The sequence below is a fragment of the Colossoma macropomum genome, unplaced genomic scaffold (genome assembly GCF_904425465.1).
Source record: "Colossoma macropomum unplaced genomic scaffold, Colossoma_macropomum, whole genome shotgun sequence".
NCBI classification, from domain to species: domain Eukaryota; kingdom Metazoa; phylum Chordata; class Actinopteri; order Characiformes; family Serrasalmidae; genus Colossoma; species Colossoma macropomum.
Genome location: NW_023494802.1, coordinates 18,187,455 through 18,204,804, shown reverse-complemented (window position 1 = coordinate 18,204,804; position 17,350 = coordinate 18,187,455). Strand labels below are relative to the sequence as shown.

The window sequence follows — 17,350 nt, the reverse complement described above, 5'->3', positions numbered from 1 at the left end:
ATATATCATTCAGCATTAATGGTGCCTTCACAGATGTGCATGTTACACAAGCCATGTGCACTAATGCACCCCTATATCATCACAAATACTGGCTTTTGAACTGTGCACTGATAACAAGCTGAGTGGTCTTTAGCCCTGGCTCAGGTCTTGAGATATTGCTTCAGTATATCCACATAATTTTCTGTTATGTGCACCAGTCCCTCCTGCAGCAAAGCACCCCCACAACATGATGCTGCCACCCCCATGCTTCGCGGTTGGGACGGTGCTCTTTGGCTTGCAAGTTTCCCCCTTTGTCCTCCATATATAACAATGGTCATTATGGGCAAACAGTTCTATTTTTGTTTCATCAGAACAGAAGACATTTCTCATAAAACTAAAGATCTTTGTCCTCATTGCAGTTGTAAACTGTAACCTGTCTTTTTACGACGGTTTTGGAGCACTGTCTTCTTCCTTGCTGAGCGGCCTTTCAGGTCATGTTGATATAGGACACGTTTTACTGTTGATATAAATACTTCTGTACCCGTTTCCTCCAGCATCTTCATGAGATCGTTTGCTACTGCTCTTGGTTTGCTTTGTATTTTCTTCACCAAAACACGATCATCTCTAGAAGACAGAACGTGTCTCCTTCTTGAACGATATGATGGTTGCGTGGTCCAACAGTGTTTAAACTTGCGCGTTATCGTTTGAACAGATGAACGAGGCACAATCAGGTGTTTGAAAATTGCTCTAAAAGGATGTTCCAGTTCTGTCCACAGTTCTTTTTCTGATGTCTTGGCTAATTTCTTTTGATTTTCCCCATGATGTCACGCAAAGAAGCAAGTAGGCCTTAAAACACTGCCACAGGTACACATACAATTAACTCAGCTGATGCCAATTAGCCTATCAGAAACTTTTAAAGCCATGTTATTGTTTTTGTGGAATTTTCCAAGCTATTTAAAGTCAGTCAACTTGGTGTATGTAAACTTCTAAACCCACTGGAATTTTATGAATAGTTAATTCTAAGTAAATTGATCTGTAAGCAATTTTTGGAAAAAAATGGTTTGTTGACATGGAATCTGTGGAGTAGATAAATGAGTTTTAATGACTTCAGCCTCAGTGTGTGTAAACTTGACTTCAACTGTATATCAGTCTTAAAGGCACAGTTACAAAAACAGTCTGTTTAACTGTAATGGATGAAAAGAGTTTGAAAAATAGTCAAGAAGTATGACTGTTTTTTGGTAAAATGTTATAAGTAGGACAGTAAAAATGTAGAATATGGGCCCCTTAAACTTCACTGGAAAATAACTCCAAAATACCGACATGTCTGTTTTTTTTATATTTTACCAATGTGTGGTTGGTATGAGTGATATAAGTATATCCCTCCCTCTCGCATGCTGTTTTTCCTGAACCAACAATACCAGATTAGTAGTCTACGGAGATCGTTCTGACCTGTACAATTGAGTAAAATCAGAAATGAGAACAGACTGACTGCTACAGCCAGATACATTTAAAAAACACTGTACTAATACACTGAGGCTCATTCATGCAATTTGCAAATGCCATTCTGTATCACTGATTTTTTACCTTGTTCAATTAAACTGATTAACTCAGTGAATGAACAGCAGAAATGTGACTTGATTAAAAGAAAAAAAAACATCTTCACATGTTTGCCAAGTAATGCACTGAAAGAAAACAAGTAAATTAGTCAATTCCACATTAATAAAATGCATTATAAAACAATTACTAGGAATATCTTAAAGTAAACTGAAAGGCAAGACTTATGTAATTAGTTTTGTTCATGTGGAAATGATGCACACATCATCGTAGCACTCTTTTCAGTGTGTTCATCATCTTTTAACCTCTTATTGACCAGGGTATGTTTTGGTTGGTCCATCTGAATTTACATGACCAAACTGTAAGGCAAATTATTCAGTAACTGCATGAAATAATGGTAATTTTTTATTGTAAAAGCTCCTCTCAAATTAACAGAACATGCATTTTACGATCACACATATTGCTATATGCTTACAATTTACTGCTGAAAGCCAAAAATCTTAGACGCTCTTTGTATTATTTTATAAAAATAATTTTTACAGAGCGGATCACTGAAGAGACGCCATCTGTTTATAGTTTATAGCCCAGATTTGTGGAAAAAATGTTCAACTTTCAGTAGAAAAAAAATTGTGAGTTCAGCTTTTTACTATAAGAGTTTAAAATTAAGACAGTTACAGCTCTCATACGACCCCCACCTTTTGAATGTAGCTTATGAAATATGAAAGTTATTAAGAATATGACGAAGTGCGTTTTGGAACCACCGGTGGTCTCAAGGAATTGAAAATGTTAATCCACATCATCGTGAAACATTTAGGTAGAGTTGGTTAAAAATTTCAAGATTTGCCTTGAAAAACTATACTGTGTTCAAAGAATCAGCAGATAGTGATTTAAAATAATCATATCTGAAGAACTGTAACGATGCAGTATTGAGTTATTTTAGGCAATACAAAGTAGAATGAATCTCTTTCTCTTACCTTAATTCACAAGACAACAGAGAGAGAAGGAATGTGAGCTTGGATCACTCCTTAAAGCCCCTCTGAGCCCAGCGCTGAGGTAGCACTAGTTCAATCTGTCTCCCATCTCTGAAATCCTGCTGACTGGCAGGCACAGCTAATCTAACTGCTTAATACTAATGTGTGCCTGTTCATTTCCCATCTCACACACTCTTGCACACAGCCGCTCACCTGTCCAGTCATATGCTTTTCTTGTAGTTACTGGGCGTGTGTGTGTGTGTGTGTGTGTGTGTGTGTGTGTGTGTGTGTGTGTGTGTGTGTGTGTGTGTGTGTGAGAGAGTGAGAGAGAGAGAGACAGAGAGGCTGCCTATTGTGTTCTTTTTGCCTGTGGCGAGGAGGAAGAGCAGGATCAGTGCTCAGCCTCTTGAAATTCTTTCAAATAATAGTCTCTCGTGGCTCCAAACCCAAGAGAAGCTAACGCTTTTCTGTAAAACAGACCCAGTGCTATTACTACTAGGGGTGCACGATATTATTGGGATAATATTGGCGATATAGGAGAGAGGTATTGAACATAATACCATATGTATTGGTAGGGTTGGGCAATATGACTTTAAATTGTCACGATACGTCAGAATTTGCTTTTCTGAGCATGTCGTGGATATGGGTCAGTACTTGAAAACACTTCCCGACTGCATGTTTGATTACAGAGAGAGCATAATTAGTCCTGTTCAATTGGATTTAGTGCAGCTGGATTCACTGTTGTTGGTAGATTTTTTAAAAAGTGGTACTAATTCATCTGTTTCAATTTAACAGATGATTTCAAGAAAATCAACGCTCTGATACATCGAGTATCGTCAAATCTTTTCGAAGTATCGTGGTATTATATTTTTGCCATATCACCCAGCTGAAAATCTGTATGTACTGGTATCAGCAGATATGCACATGAAAATTTCTGATATCATTGGCCCACAATTCCCATATCACTGTCTCCCTAATTTCTACTTTCCTTCTTCTTTATATATTGAGATTAAATATATCAATTAAACAATAATTTAATATTATCATGATTATTGTTGTCATTATTATCAGTAGTTGCAGCAGTATTACTTATTTTATTCAAATGTGTATGTGTCACTTCAACATCAATAAAATAATACATCAACACAATTTTTGCCAAAAGTAAGCAAAATTAGACCAAATTTTGTTGATTTTTATACATGCTGAAAATTATTCACACCTTTAAAATAAGCTGAACTTTGTTCAGTGTAACAGCAAAAGTAAATATATATCTGCTGTCGGAAGAAAACCCTGTATCTCCATTTTTGTTGGTCTTTACATTGTGTGTAAATGCCATCCCAGAATGACTTGGAAAAAAGTCTGGTTCCATTGACTTACATTAAAAGTAAAGTAGATTTTTTCCTTCTCCTGTAAAGTTACAGTTTTGGAGATACGAGATTTTCTTGCAACAACAGCGATATATATCTAAATTTCAGGTGCACCTAAATTCAGAATGCTAATATTGGGACAACACTGAACGACTAGGGTTGTGCCTCCTGACTAATTTTCATACTTGAACATTCATAAGAGTTAATGAATGGGAATCCAGTTAATCGTGAGAAAGAAAGAAAGAAAGAAAGAAAGAAAGAAAGAAAGAAAGAAAGAAAGAAAGAAAGAAAGAAAGAAAGAAAGAAAGAAAGAAAGAAAGAAAGAAAGAAAGAAAGAAAGAAAGAAAGAAAGAAAGAAAGAAAGAAAGAAAATCAGTCGTCATGATATTCAAATAATGACAAACAGGGTAAACTGGCGCGCTGAGCTACAAAATTCAGAAGCAAAAATGAAATTTTGCAGGTGTGGACTGTGACAATGTCTTCTTTCTGAACTCTTTGGTCACTGCACTGGAGTAACAGAGCCTGCCATGAATGAGCCAATGAGCTAACGCTCACACTAGCGCTAATGTGTGCAGTGGTAGATGGTGATAACTCGTCTGTACATATTTTTTCTTCAACAGAGGAGTTCCAACAAGTTCCAACATGTTATTCTGTTTAGTCATCACTAAGAACAGGTAACTTTAGCCTAGTTTCAGCCTTGTGTACTTAACAGTGTGTCCTTGGCATCCCACTCACATTAAGCAATTTGAGTTTCATTGTACCAAAGTATAATATAACGTGTGTACTTAGTCGTCCTTTAAAGCCCTGTTAAAACATGACTGAATATGTTTCGCTGATTATTCGTTCTACCTGTATATTTTCTTTCTGACTGTCCACTAGAAAATGTAACAAATACCCAATATAAGCATTGGAATACTGACATGTGAAGCAGTTGCACATCGCTACTAAAGACTCATGTGTATCTCTCATCGAATGGTGTAAAACCACTCAAGTCTATTTCTGTAATAGTGTAGTATCACATGCTATTGATAGAGTAACAGTGCAGTCACCACACGCAGTACAAGGAACTGCATTAGCATTAGCACAAGAAGCTGAACAGGAAGGAAGAAAATGTGAACTCATTGTTTATCCATTTGTTAATATTGGAAGATATCAGACCCGGCAGGCAGAACAGAAAATCCAGTTAAGCCCAAATTAAATCTCTGACTGGTTGATTGATGGCCAAGCATGGCTGTTCCCAATCGCTACGAATATGCACATGCACACAAACAGATTATCTGTGTTAGCTCAAGTGAAGTTCGTTAGATGACCCATTCGATGGGACTCATTGTGTCAACATAGCTGTACAGTAAAGGTGCTGTTGTTAGTTCCGTCTCAATATGTTTTTCTCAGCGTATGGTTGATATCAGAACTTAAAGAACGCTGACCAACTGCATGTTTCATTACAAAGAAACCATAATTAAAAACTGTTTAAGTAGATTTAGAGCACAGTACATGAAACACTAAAGAAAAAAAAAAAATCACTGTAGTGATAGTTTTGAATTCTGATACTTATCATACATCGCAAAAATGTCTTATCTATTTGTGTGTCATTCTATGGAAACATCCATTTGTGTCCCTAGCGTTTACATACATTGTCGCTGTCCAAAGAAAAACATCCATCTCCATTTTTGGTGACCACAGCAGCTGTTCTTTACATTGTTTGAAATTTTCATGATGAATGGACCAATTAAAATGCACCAAAAATGCTTAGAAAAAAAAATTTCTTGCCTTTGATTTACATTAAAAGTAAAGAACGTTTTTGCCCTCTCCTGTGAAGTTACTATTTTGGAGATACATGGTTTTCATTGGACAGTGACGATATATTAGATATATTACACTTGAAAAACATGGTAGCGGTACAATTTACTTACATTTTAAAATAACAACGTTTTAAGTTACACCTTCTTGAGCCTCAATTTAGCAATATTGGTTTTTAAAATCAATTATGCAGAATTCCAAGCACCACAGAAGAGCTCGTCCTCTCAGTCATGTGTAAAGGCTGAGGCCATATTTTGAGGTAAAAAACATGTTTTTCTGCTATTTTAACTGCAATAATCTATACATGATTATGAAATGTGATTTAAATGACAAAGAAAACAAATGCCAAATAAATATTATAAAACATAATGAAAGTTGTCCCCAGGAGTCGAGTCACTGGTGTTACTGCGTAACAAAAAAATCTCTTAGTTTGAAATGAAAGTCACACTGATGACATCACTCGACTTCCTTTTACCTGTTTTCTGAGGATCTATGAAGAAAAGCTCATGGTGAGTCCACTGTGTCTTTCAGTTATCAGAGATTTTCTCATTTAGCTCATGATTTCATATGAAGCTTTTAGCTGAAGTCACTGGTGTGACCGACTTTATTCTGAGGTCATTGTGAAAATTTAGAATACAAATGGATTAAATTACATATTTTAGTGGATATTCCATGATTGACATGTGGTTTGATGCTCTGTAGCAGCTGTTTTATATAAAGCATTCTTCATTAAAAATGTCTCTGGTGTTACCTTTATTATGTGTAACACTAATGACGATCAGTAACACCAGTGACACCTATGGACGTTTCTGTAGAATGACCCTTATATATTTTTGCCATATTGCCCACTCCTACCATAGAGTTCAGAAATCACAGCGATCGGCCACTGTATACTTTTCAAACTGGGGGAAAAAGCAGACAAAGCCAGGGACGTGGGACGCAGGGGTGCTAAGAGTGCTGCAGCAGCTCCAGATTTCAGGACTTCAACCTGAAGCGGCCTTTTTTAATCTATCATTTACACCCAACATAACTGCCTCCCACTCATTTCTTCAACCACAGTAATAATCTTCCACTACATGTGTGCATGTAGCATGACTATAGGCATGACACAAGTGGTTTCCTGCCTCATATCAGCAATCTGATTGGTTAACAGTCAGCTTGTTTGCATAAAATTCATCCAGCAAGCGAGAGCAGAGGCAGCAGGCTGTGCGTCTGCTGTAGTTGTGGTGTTGGTTATCTGTGTAAAGCTGTATATGTATACTGTATATTGTCACATACATGTTTGCCTAAAACCTCAGCACCTCCAACTTAAAACCCCTTCCTGCGTTCCATGGACAAAGCTGTTTAAGTGTAAACTAGAGAGCAATAAAATATTAAAGGGGAACTCCACCGACTTTTCAAAATTTCTGTGTAATTAAATTGTTAACATTCCAACAAAGTTATTCAGAGCGGTTTGGTGTGAAGTGCTTCGCTCTAGAGAAACTTAGCTGCCAAGGCAGTATTATTCACAGTGGTGGTGATAGGAACCAGACGTCAGAAAAGTTTAATGCCTCTAAATGCTCCCTCACAGAACGTCATTACATGGAATGGTTATGAATGCTCAGCCAGATTGTTTTACAGTCGTTTTTGTGTTTTGCCTTTTCATAAAGTAATCTATGCATGGTGAAGGGATACATGAAGGGTGTTCTAAGAAAAATAGTCCCCATAGAAAACTCTTTCCTTCTCAGATCTACCACTATTTTACCATAATCGACATTACATATAAAAAGTCAAGACACACGTTGGTGATTTTGATAGTAAATAAATAGATTTGTGTTGTAGAAATCAGAACTCTTGGTTCCTTTCGCCCCCACTGTAAAGAAATGTGAGTCCCAAAGTTTCTCTACAAATGAACCATTTCACATCAAAACAGCTCTGATAACTGTTTTCTCAACCACTGAAATATGCAGACATTTTTAAAAAATTGGTGGAATCCCCCCAATTTTCTCTACACCGCCAGCACCAAAAGGGCCAATGCAACATGATTCTCATTCTAAACCTGAGGCTTAAACCAGATGAGGCAGTTATTCACAAAACAAAGTGTGTATGTTGTGCTCAGACTTCTAAAAACAAGACTTAGAGTTCACTTTGCTTAGCTAGCTAAAATGGGTGCTTGTTTAACATAGGTGCTATACATGGTCATGTTAAAAATAGATCCATTTTCAATAATCATACTATTAAATACTACTATTATACTATTAAAATACCATAATATGAAATGTTTTAAGAGACAAGCTTGCATATCCATAAAGAGGCGGGCAGTGAAGAATATTAATTAGGTGGCATGACTATCAGGTCATAAATAGGGGCGGAGCAACATCAGGAAGGGACTGCTCTCAATTGTTGCTCCGAAACGACTGGTCACAATGGAATAAAAAACAGTCCATGCCTGTTTTTAGCCTTCAAAAACCGCTATTATTTGTTATCGTGTTCCGTGAGCCGTTTCTTTTCCAAATTCAAAGGGTGATCAAACGGAGGGAAGCCAGGATCAGTAAGCACCGTCTGTGTGAGAACAGGCTCTGTGTTTGCTTTGGAGTCTTGGTTCCTTTGTCCTCTTTGAAGCTCAGCAGGGTAATAACAAGTGGAAGGCATGTACAACAGAAACCAGCAGGCAACCAGGAAGCCAGCAGGCCAAACACTTTCACCCAGGACTTCTAGGACGGAAGTTCAGCCATAACAGCTTCTATTTTCATCAACTGGAGGAGAGGGCGTTGGGGGTAATGGAGGTTACGGTACAGGGTACGGTAGAGGGTACGCTTAGGTGCTGAGCTATACTGGTTTATGAACAATGAATCTAGTTCTCCTCAGTGGTGGACAGTAACAAAGTTACTTAAGTAGGTTTTTTTTGTGTATCTTTACTTTACTGAAGGATTTCCATTTTGGGCAACTTTTTACTTTCACTTCACTACATTTCACAGTCAAATCTCTCACTTTTTACTCCACCACATTATGAGAAATCTGTCGTTCCTTTTGGCTTGCGTGCATAAAAATGTAACATCAAAATGAAAGAAGTGCAAAGAAAGCACACCAAGCAGAGTATCATGTGTCTTTTTTTCTGAATTTATACAAACACTTGTTCATTTTATAGTAAATTTGTTTTTGCTAGTTTATGTTTATGAACAGAGACCTACAGATGCAGTTTAGTAAAGGAAACTCATTTGTGAACCTGAGTTTAAAGCAAGGTTTAATTAAATTTAAAATATTTTTTATTTAAATTAAGTTGCAAATAAATCTTAAACTTTGCTTGTTTGCAAAAGTGATTTCAGAGCCACTCAGTTCTACCTGATGGAAACTGAGTCACTAATTAATGACATTCTATTAAAAGACTGGTTTACCAAGAGAGACACTGGAGTATTTTCACCTAAAATGAGTTGATAAAGCAGAGTCTTGTTACAAAAATGAAAATAGGACATTAGAGCCATAATTAATCTTAGTACTTTCACTTTTAATACTTAAGTACATTTGAAGGCGAATACTTTTGTACTTTCTCAAGTGGAGGTCTAAAGGGAGGAACTTCTACTTTTACTGGAGTAATATTTTACCTTGGGTGTCTCTACTTTAACTCAAGTACATGGTTTGTGTACTTCGTCCACCACTGGTTCTCCTCAGTTACAAACTTGGAGTGCACCATGATGTATGCAGTTACCCATCATCTTCCTCAGCAGCTAGATCTTGAGTGCTAGTCCCTGGGTGACCATAAAAGACATGCTATATTATGTAGAATTAATTCCATTAAGAATCACACAGTAACAAAATTAATAACCTTCACATTCGATTTACATTCCGTATGAACAGGTTCAAGTCTGCACTTCTGAGTTTTACATTTGTTTTAATGCCAAACTGACAAACATGGCAAAAATGTAAAGGATGTTTTACTTTCTGCAAACTAAAATGATGTTTCATCAAATAAAAATCATTATCACACAGATCAGGCATAACATTATGACCACCTCCTTGTTTCTACACTCATTGTCCATTTTATCAGCTCCACTTACTATATAGGTGCACTTTGTAGTTCTACAGTTACAGACTGTAGTCCATCTGTTTCTCTGCATACTTTGTTAGCCCCCTTTTACCCTGTTCTTCAGTGGTCAGGAACCCCATGGACCCTCACAGAGCAGGTACTATTTGGGTGGTGGATCATTCTCAGCACTGCAGTAACACTGACACTGACGTGGTGGTGGTGTGTTAGTGTGTGTTGCGCTGGTCTGAGTGGATCAGACACAGCAGTGCTGCTGGAGTTAAGATAAAATGGACAATGAGCGTATATAACAAATGTTATGCCTGATTGGTGTCTCTCTTCTTTAACTTACAAACACAAATGTAGAATTGACTGAAAGTCTAAAATGTGCAGGTCTGACAGCATTTCTGTTTGTGTTAAAGAGCTACAAGTGAGAAAAAAAAAAAGATATAAATATTACAACACAGAAATTATTACTTAATAAATCACGACTTCTGAATGTTAATCTTATACTTTTTAACCCTATTCAGAGTCTTTGTCTCCTTTAACTCTTTAAAATCTGGCCCAGAGCAATAAGGGTGCCTGCTTTTCCAAATTACGCACAGTAAAATGGATCAACTTGGAACTGGAGCTTTGTGTTTTGCAGGGGGGCAAATTTGGTCTGACAATTGGACTACAGCTAACATGAAGCAATTCATATATGTCAAACTGTGTAAAGAAAGTATGCCTACAATTACACTTATTGACATCTCCTGCTTTGAATGCCAATATTAAAACACAAAACAAAATATTTTAAGAGGAATTATAAATAATCAGTATAGAGATTTGATTGTATTGCATTGCATTGCATATTAGAACATTTTTTTCTATTATGTCACATTTTAGTCTGTAACCGCACATAAATATTTTTGCAAAATACTTCAATAATAAATATAGTGATAAAAAGAAAAAAAGGAGAAAGTCAACAAATGATAAAAGTACATAAAAGCAGGATTGAAAATGATTACAGGACAAGTTATTGCCTCCTTTTTTGTCGTTACTGCCAATCAGTGGAACTATACTAAACGACTATAAACGGTGGCTAAAGTGTGACGTACATTCTACACTTGCTCAAAATGATAATTGGTGGCACAAACAAAATAAAAATCTACGCATTTTCAGCTGTTAGATCACATTCTTTGCATATCACGAGAAATGAGAGAACTGCACTGTGATCTTTTCTGAAAGACCACATCATTAAAGTTCTTAGCCATTGACCGGACAATCTTCTTTACTGGCAGCGTCATTATGTACATGCAAGGTCCAGATGTCCTACAGCATGTTCCATAGTCTTAGTGAAAAAGGGTTCTGTTACTTGCAGAACCCCTTTTTGGTGCTATACGGAGCCATTACAAAAAAAAAGATTTTTTAAAGAACCACACACACACACACACACACACACACACACACACACACACACACACACACACCCCAGGTTCCACCATAAAAAAGAACCATTTATTCATTCAAATGGTTCTTAGGCTTCTTATGGTCCTATACATAACAATTGTTTTACTGAAGAACTAGTTGTTTTTAAGGTGTAGGGATTGTGTAAGTATAGTCTTTAGTTCTCCACAACAACCTGAGATTTACACACCAGAAGGGTGTGTTTTCATCAAGATGTACTTCTGCTCAGGATGTCTTAATGTATGCAGCCACCCACAGTCTTCCTCACAAGCTAGACGGTATCTAGGTAAGTGCTACTTGCTCAGACCTGAATTTATAGCTTCCTCCAAATGCATTTCTACCCACGCTTTAGGCTACACCTTAGCATGACACAAGTGGGGAATTCAGACAAACAGCTTTATGTCAGACAAGGTCAAAACCATCAGCTGCCCCTCAAAGTGTGGCGTAGGTATCACTGCTAGATTTATTTTTGTCCAAGCTTGTAATTATAATAATATTTTATATCAAATACTTTGGAGGAAAGTTATCCAGTTATCCATTATTCCTGTCAAATTTTGGCAGCGCGCCATCTCTTCAGACCCTGACAAAATATTGTGTGTTGTTGGCACCTCTGTCTATAAAGCTACGTTCACATTACCAGGTTGAAGTGGCACAAATCCGATTTTTTGCCCTAATGTGACTCAGATCTGATGTTTTCAGAGCTGTGTGGACACAAATCTCATCTTTTCAAATCCGACCTGAGCCATTTTTCATATGTGGTCCAGGATCAGATACGTATCTGATCCGTGGCCATGTGACCTTAATGTGACGCTCAGATCTGAATTCATGTGTTTTTTCTCCACTGCGCTGCTCCATCATTCAGCGTTACCATGGCAGCAGCACTGAACAGAAGTTAAAGCCTGTAACGGTGGAAAAGCAGCTTATCTGACCTTTTTCTCCTTCGTCTCGCTCTAATAATGAAGCTGAGAGCTGATCAGAGTTAATTATCTTCTCAGCGAAGCTCGTTCTGCTCGTTAGTTTGTGCTGCTGATGATCGTGATTCATTCACGTGAAGTTACTGAGTAGGATGAGCTCATGTGGGTCATTTCAGGACGCCGGTTCATCACATTAATGACAGATGAGTCACTTACCCAAACAAGTGTGAGCCATCGTGTTAGAGATCAGATTTGAGCAACGAGGCTTGGAATGTTAACGTAGCCTCACTATCCCTTAAAAGGGGAATTCCACCATTTTTTTCTGAATTTCTGCATAATAGATAAGATGAAAACAAAATCATTCAGAGTGGTTTCATGTGCAATGCCCTTACTGAGTACCAGTAAGTTTCAAGACTGGTACAAACTCCACAGTACAGTTCAGGCAGTTATTTTAGGTAAAACCATCCAGGTTTGTTATATGGCATAAAAACTGAGCACAACCAAAGTACAAAGAATCTTACATAGTGTGTACATATGTATTATCTATAAACTAAACCAAATATGGACTGTAAAATAAAGCAATAATGAGTCTTACTATGGTTTTACTGGGTCTTTACCATTTAATATAGAAAAGTATTATTGTACATTGTGCTGTCATTTTATGCCATTTAAGTTACCTTCTACTTGGAGGTGCTTCTGATTTACTTTTCCCCTCTTGAATGTGTAAAATTCCATTGAAATTTACTTCAGTGTAAATTTGATTGAGTATGTTTGTACCTAGCACCTTGTTATGCCAAATTACCAGCTGAATAGCTACAGCCTGTCAGTAATTCGATTGTAATTTAGTTAGACTGACTTGGTTTTTACCATCATTCTATCCACATTTGCTCAGTGAATACCAAGAACCTGCTGGATATTTCACTATAATTAAGTTAAAATGTCTTGGAATTTACCATCATGATAACCAATAATCTAGTACTTTGGATTTTGTATGTCATAGTTACATGATTCATACCAGAACTTAGGGGACTGTAAATAAGTGTTTCCATGTCTACCCATTTCCAAAGCCAAAACGGGGGAGAGAGGAAAACACACACACACCACACAACAACACACACACACACACACACACACCACACAACAACACACACACACACACACACACACACACACACACACACACACACACACACACACACACACACACACACACACACACACACACACACACACACCCCTTCTAAGCGGCTCATCCTTCTGGCTTGCGAGGAGCCTATCCCAGTAGTCACTGGGTGGTAGACTAAATAAGCCTTGTCAAAAGGTTAAAGAAAATATATTTTTCTACGCAAAAAGGTCATCAAAAGTAAGATATAAATAGTCGATAAATATTTTTTTCATGCCTACTGTGACAATATGCATTAGTTTGTATCCCTTATTTTGTATATCAGATATCAGATGTGTGTGTGTGTGTGTGTGTGTGTGTGTGTGTGTGTGTGGGCATGCCTTGGGGGAGGGTGGAGGGGACTCTAGTGGAAGTAGGGGCCACAGAACATCAACACCAAGAGACCTATGCAGGTCTTAATCTAACCTTGCCACTAACTCAGCATTTGCTGATGTAAATTTTGAGTCAATCTGACTTACTTGTGGCATCTTTACTCAGGTCTGTATTTTTAATCTTAAATGACAATTGGCGAGTGGTGATGTCCTACATTTACGTTTCCTGTAAATTAATGTTAGGTTAATGTGTCTTTTTGGGGGTCAAAACACAAAGTTTGCTGTTTTCATCATTTTCATCATGGCCATTTTTTCCAGTTTACTGAAATGGAACTTATTGGTGATAAGATTATATATCCTCAGCTCTGCTTCTGCTCCTGTAATTAAGTTCAAGATGCCAGGGGAGTATTTAGTGACTTCTGTACTGCAGTTGGTGATAGCTCATATACATTGATTTAAAACAAAGTATTTGGACATTTATGCCAAACTTAAAAATGATCATTGTGTTAGGAAACAGAACGTCAAATTAAGTGGCATTAACTTCAAAAACAGACCATTTCAAGTTTTTTTCTTTTGGCAAAATGTTCTTTCAGAATCTGTTTCTCAGATTATCACTTGAGCAGTTTCTTTGCAGACATTTTCTTCAGGTTTACGATCTAAAACTCATGGTCACATCAGTGGACGAGCTCAATGACAGCACTGTAGGAAAAACAGCCCCAAAATTACGTTTGCCGTATGTTTGATATTGTGCTAAAAGTGCTTTTCTCCAAAACAAATACGATTTTGTTAAACATTTTATTTAATATTTAAAGTTTACCAGTAGTTAAATTGTTGAAATGTCTAAATACTTTTTTGGCCACTCTACAGCAAAAAGAAACCTTTATATGTAAAATGTCTGAGAAGGCCTCATGATTCCTGGATGCATGTCTAATTTGTAGTTTAGTTTGTTGTATTTACACTCATGTACTGTAGTTCTTCTCTTCACTGTTATGTTTTGGTTGGAAAGAAAAGTGTTAAGAAATTTTTGTTCAAACTGCCCTCAAACACTCCGTCCAACACTTGGAAGAGCGTTACACCTACGTTACACAAGTGGCCGCTCACGGCAGAAGTGGAGGAGGGGTCAGTGACGAGCGGATTATTCAGATGGGATGCACTTGCCCTCGGCAGGTTAGCCTCAGTGAGCTAATCGGCTCGCCTTATAAACTTTGCAATGCAAACAACATGTAAAGTTTGTAAATTAGTGCTTTGTTTGGTGGCAGCCTTGTTTTGGAGTCGTGCTGTAGCACCTTTATTTTTGTTATTGTTAACTGGCTGAATAAAGTGATGAAGTCGTATCAGCGGTCATGTAGGACAGATGGAGAGGTTCGCAATGTAAAGCCCAGCAATTTGACTGTTATGGTTTTGAAGTGTTATGCCTTTTAAAGTTGTTTACTGCTGTGGCTTTAGACAGCATTGTCTGGTTTGAAAAGGGAAGTAGGTCACAATGATTTCTGGGAAGGTTCTGCGGCTAAAGTCGACACTTGTGTTCACTCTGCCCCTCACCCCTCTGAGGGCTCTTGTAATACACTTCACTTGGGCTTATACAGTAATGAAACAGCCCTCAAGATGCCACAGGGGATGAAGTTGTGTATTAAAATGTGAGAAAAGTGTTGCTATTGGCCTAAATCTAGACACCTTAGAGCTCAAAGGAGAACAAAGACAGGTATAGTTGTGGGGTTGCAGTGTTTTTGGTGGAGCTCACTGAATGAGCGTTTTATGAACAATTCTGAGATGACTGTGTAAGTTATGTTGTTACTGCAGTGCTTTTCCACCTCTAATCATCTTATGAATGGCCAGGTTATTGTCTGCACTCTCCAGTCCAGCATGGGGTGGTATATGAGCCTTCCACTTCTAATAAAGCCGTCTATCTAGCTAGATGTCATACTGAAATATGATGTGCCGTTCGTATCTTCCCCTTCTCACACAATGAGTCTCTCATCACATAACCAAATGACTGCTGTGAAAACAATACAGTGGTCAAGCATGCTAGCAGAACCTCTACTGTAATACAGTCATCTGTTTCAAATTACAGCTTCTCTTTCTCTTCCTTGTTTGCTTTTGTGTTTCCACTTTTGTTGTGCCTGAATTCTCCTCAGACGCCTCAGGCAAGAGGAAGAACAGGCTTTAGAATGGACTCACGCCATCAATTTCCGACCCTCTGCTGTTGCCTCCCCATCAGAACAGAGGTATGAAGTTCAGGGATTGGAACGAACATAACATCACGACCACAAACACTCAAAAGGCAAAGCAAGGGATTTCTTTTGACCCACTAACTGAAAATATGTCGGCATTAATTGCGAATGCCTTAAAGACTTTATTCAGACTATGTTATGTATATGATATGCTTGTAGTGGCTTCTCATATTTTGACTACTGGAATTAGCAAGCTCAGCAATTTACAGGGTTGCTGCACAATAAAATCCAGTTCAGTGCTCGGTCATAACTTTTAAAGACCTCAACATAGTAAAATTAATACCATCTGAACAGCACAAACTCATGTTATGTATTAATGCCTACTGTACTCAAACTGACTGGCTGAGAAAGGATGTATGCTTTGATCTTTTTTTATTGCATGATCTTTACCAAGCATTTTCATCGTCAGTTTTATTGTCCTCTAGCCATTCACTGGTGGTCAGTTTCTGACCATGGGACTGCTGTCAATGGGTAGTTTTGGTTGACTGACTGTTCTGGAGAAGTTAATGAGTAAAATGACCTGTTCTTTAGAAATCATCTTATTTAATTAGCGAGGTCCTGATCACCCCACCCCACCCCACAGTCAGTTCCCTCAGAGAATTTGAAGCATATCGCTGTTGTCAGAAGAAAACCTCGTATCTCCATGGTAACTTTGGTAACTTTACAGGAGAACGGAAAAAACAAAACAAAACACACACACACACACACACACACACAGACACACACACACACACACACACACACACACACACACACACACACACACACACACCACACCTTACTTTTAATGTAAGTCAATGGAACCAGACTTTTCTCCAAGTCATTTTGGGTCATTTATTTTGGTCTATTCATCATGAAATTTACATACAATGTAAAGGGTAACAGGTTGTTACGGGACGGTGGGGAGGCGAACCCAAGTGCAGAAATGGAAACAGAGAGAAAAATGGATAAATCAGTTTATTGAGGCACTGGGTTGTGAGTTCGAAACATGCAAATGAGGTGACCCAAAGCCAGGTTCAAACCGCCGATGCACTGATCGGCGCTCCGCGGCGTTACCACTGCACCACTGAGGAGCACAGGTGACTACTGGCAAAACACCTCAAGGAAAGGGGAAAAGAAAAGGCAGGAAAACGACGAACAGCAGACAAAAGGGAAGCTGAGAGCAGCGTGCTCAAACAAAGGCTGAACTAGAAAGGCGAAACGACAGATAACAGGAAAACAAAAAACACTTCCACTCCAAGATTGAAGGGAAGGCAGACTTTGTTTCAGTTGTTTGCTCTTATTTTCTCTGAGCCGATTGTAGCTCAAGAACTTTTTTTACATTTTTTTTCCCCTTTAAGTAACTTTGGGACAGTTTCTTTTCTCAGCCCTCTTTTCTTTTTCTTTTTAGTTTTGGGGCAGTTTCTTTTCTTTTCTTTTCTTTTCTTTTCTTTTACTAAGTACCGTACCGGTCACCCCTCTACAAAGATGTGACAAACACCACTGTTTGCCTTGACCTTAAGTAGAGGAGTCCGCAGGTGTGTCGCGTTGGGCCTAATCAGCCCGCGGACTTCTGGGATTTGGAGTTCCCTGAAGTTATGGCCCTGTGACTCTG

The 17,350-nt window shown here is 38.1% G+C and overlaps 1 protein-coding gene across 3 annotated transcripts in view; it reads right to left on the bottom strand.

The window, feature by feature from the left end:
- The window catches only part of slco4a1 (solute carrier organic anion transporter family, member 4A1), an 82,530-nt gene that overhangs the window by 39,168 nt on the left and 26,012 nt on the right, over positions 1-17,350 (bottom strand). Inside the window, exon 1 of one of the 3 annotated variants that reach the window (XM_036591991.1) lies at positions 2,508-2,710. The exons of the other annotated variants lie outside the window; for them this stretch is intronic. The gene's annotated coding sequence lies outside the window, so the exon portion shown is untranslated. Of the gene's footprint in view, positions 1-2,507; positions 2,711-17,350 lie in introns of those variants that run through there. 3 annotated transcript variants of the gene reach the window in all.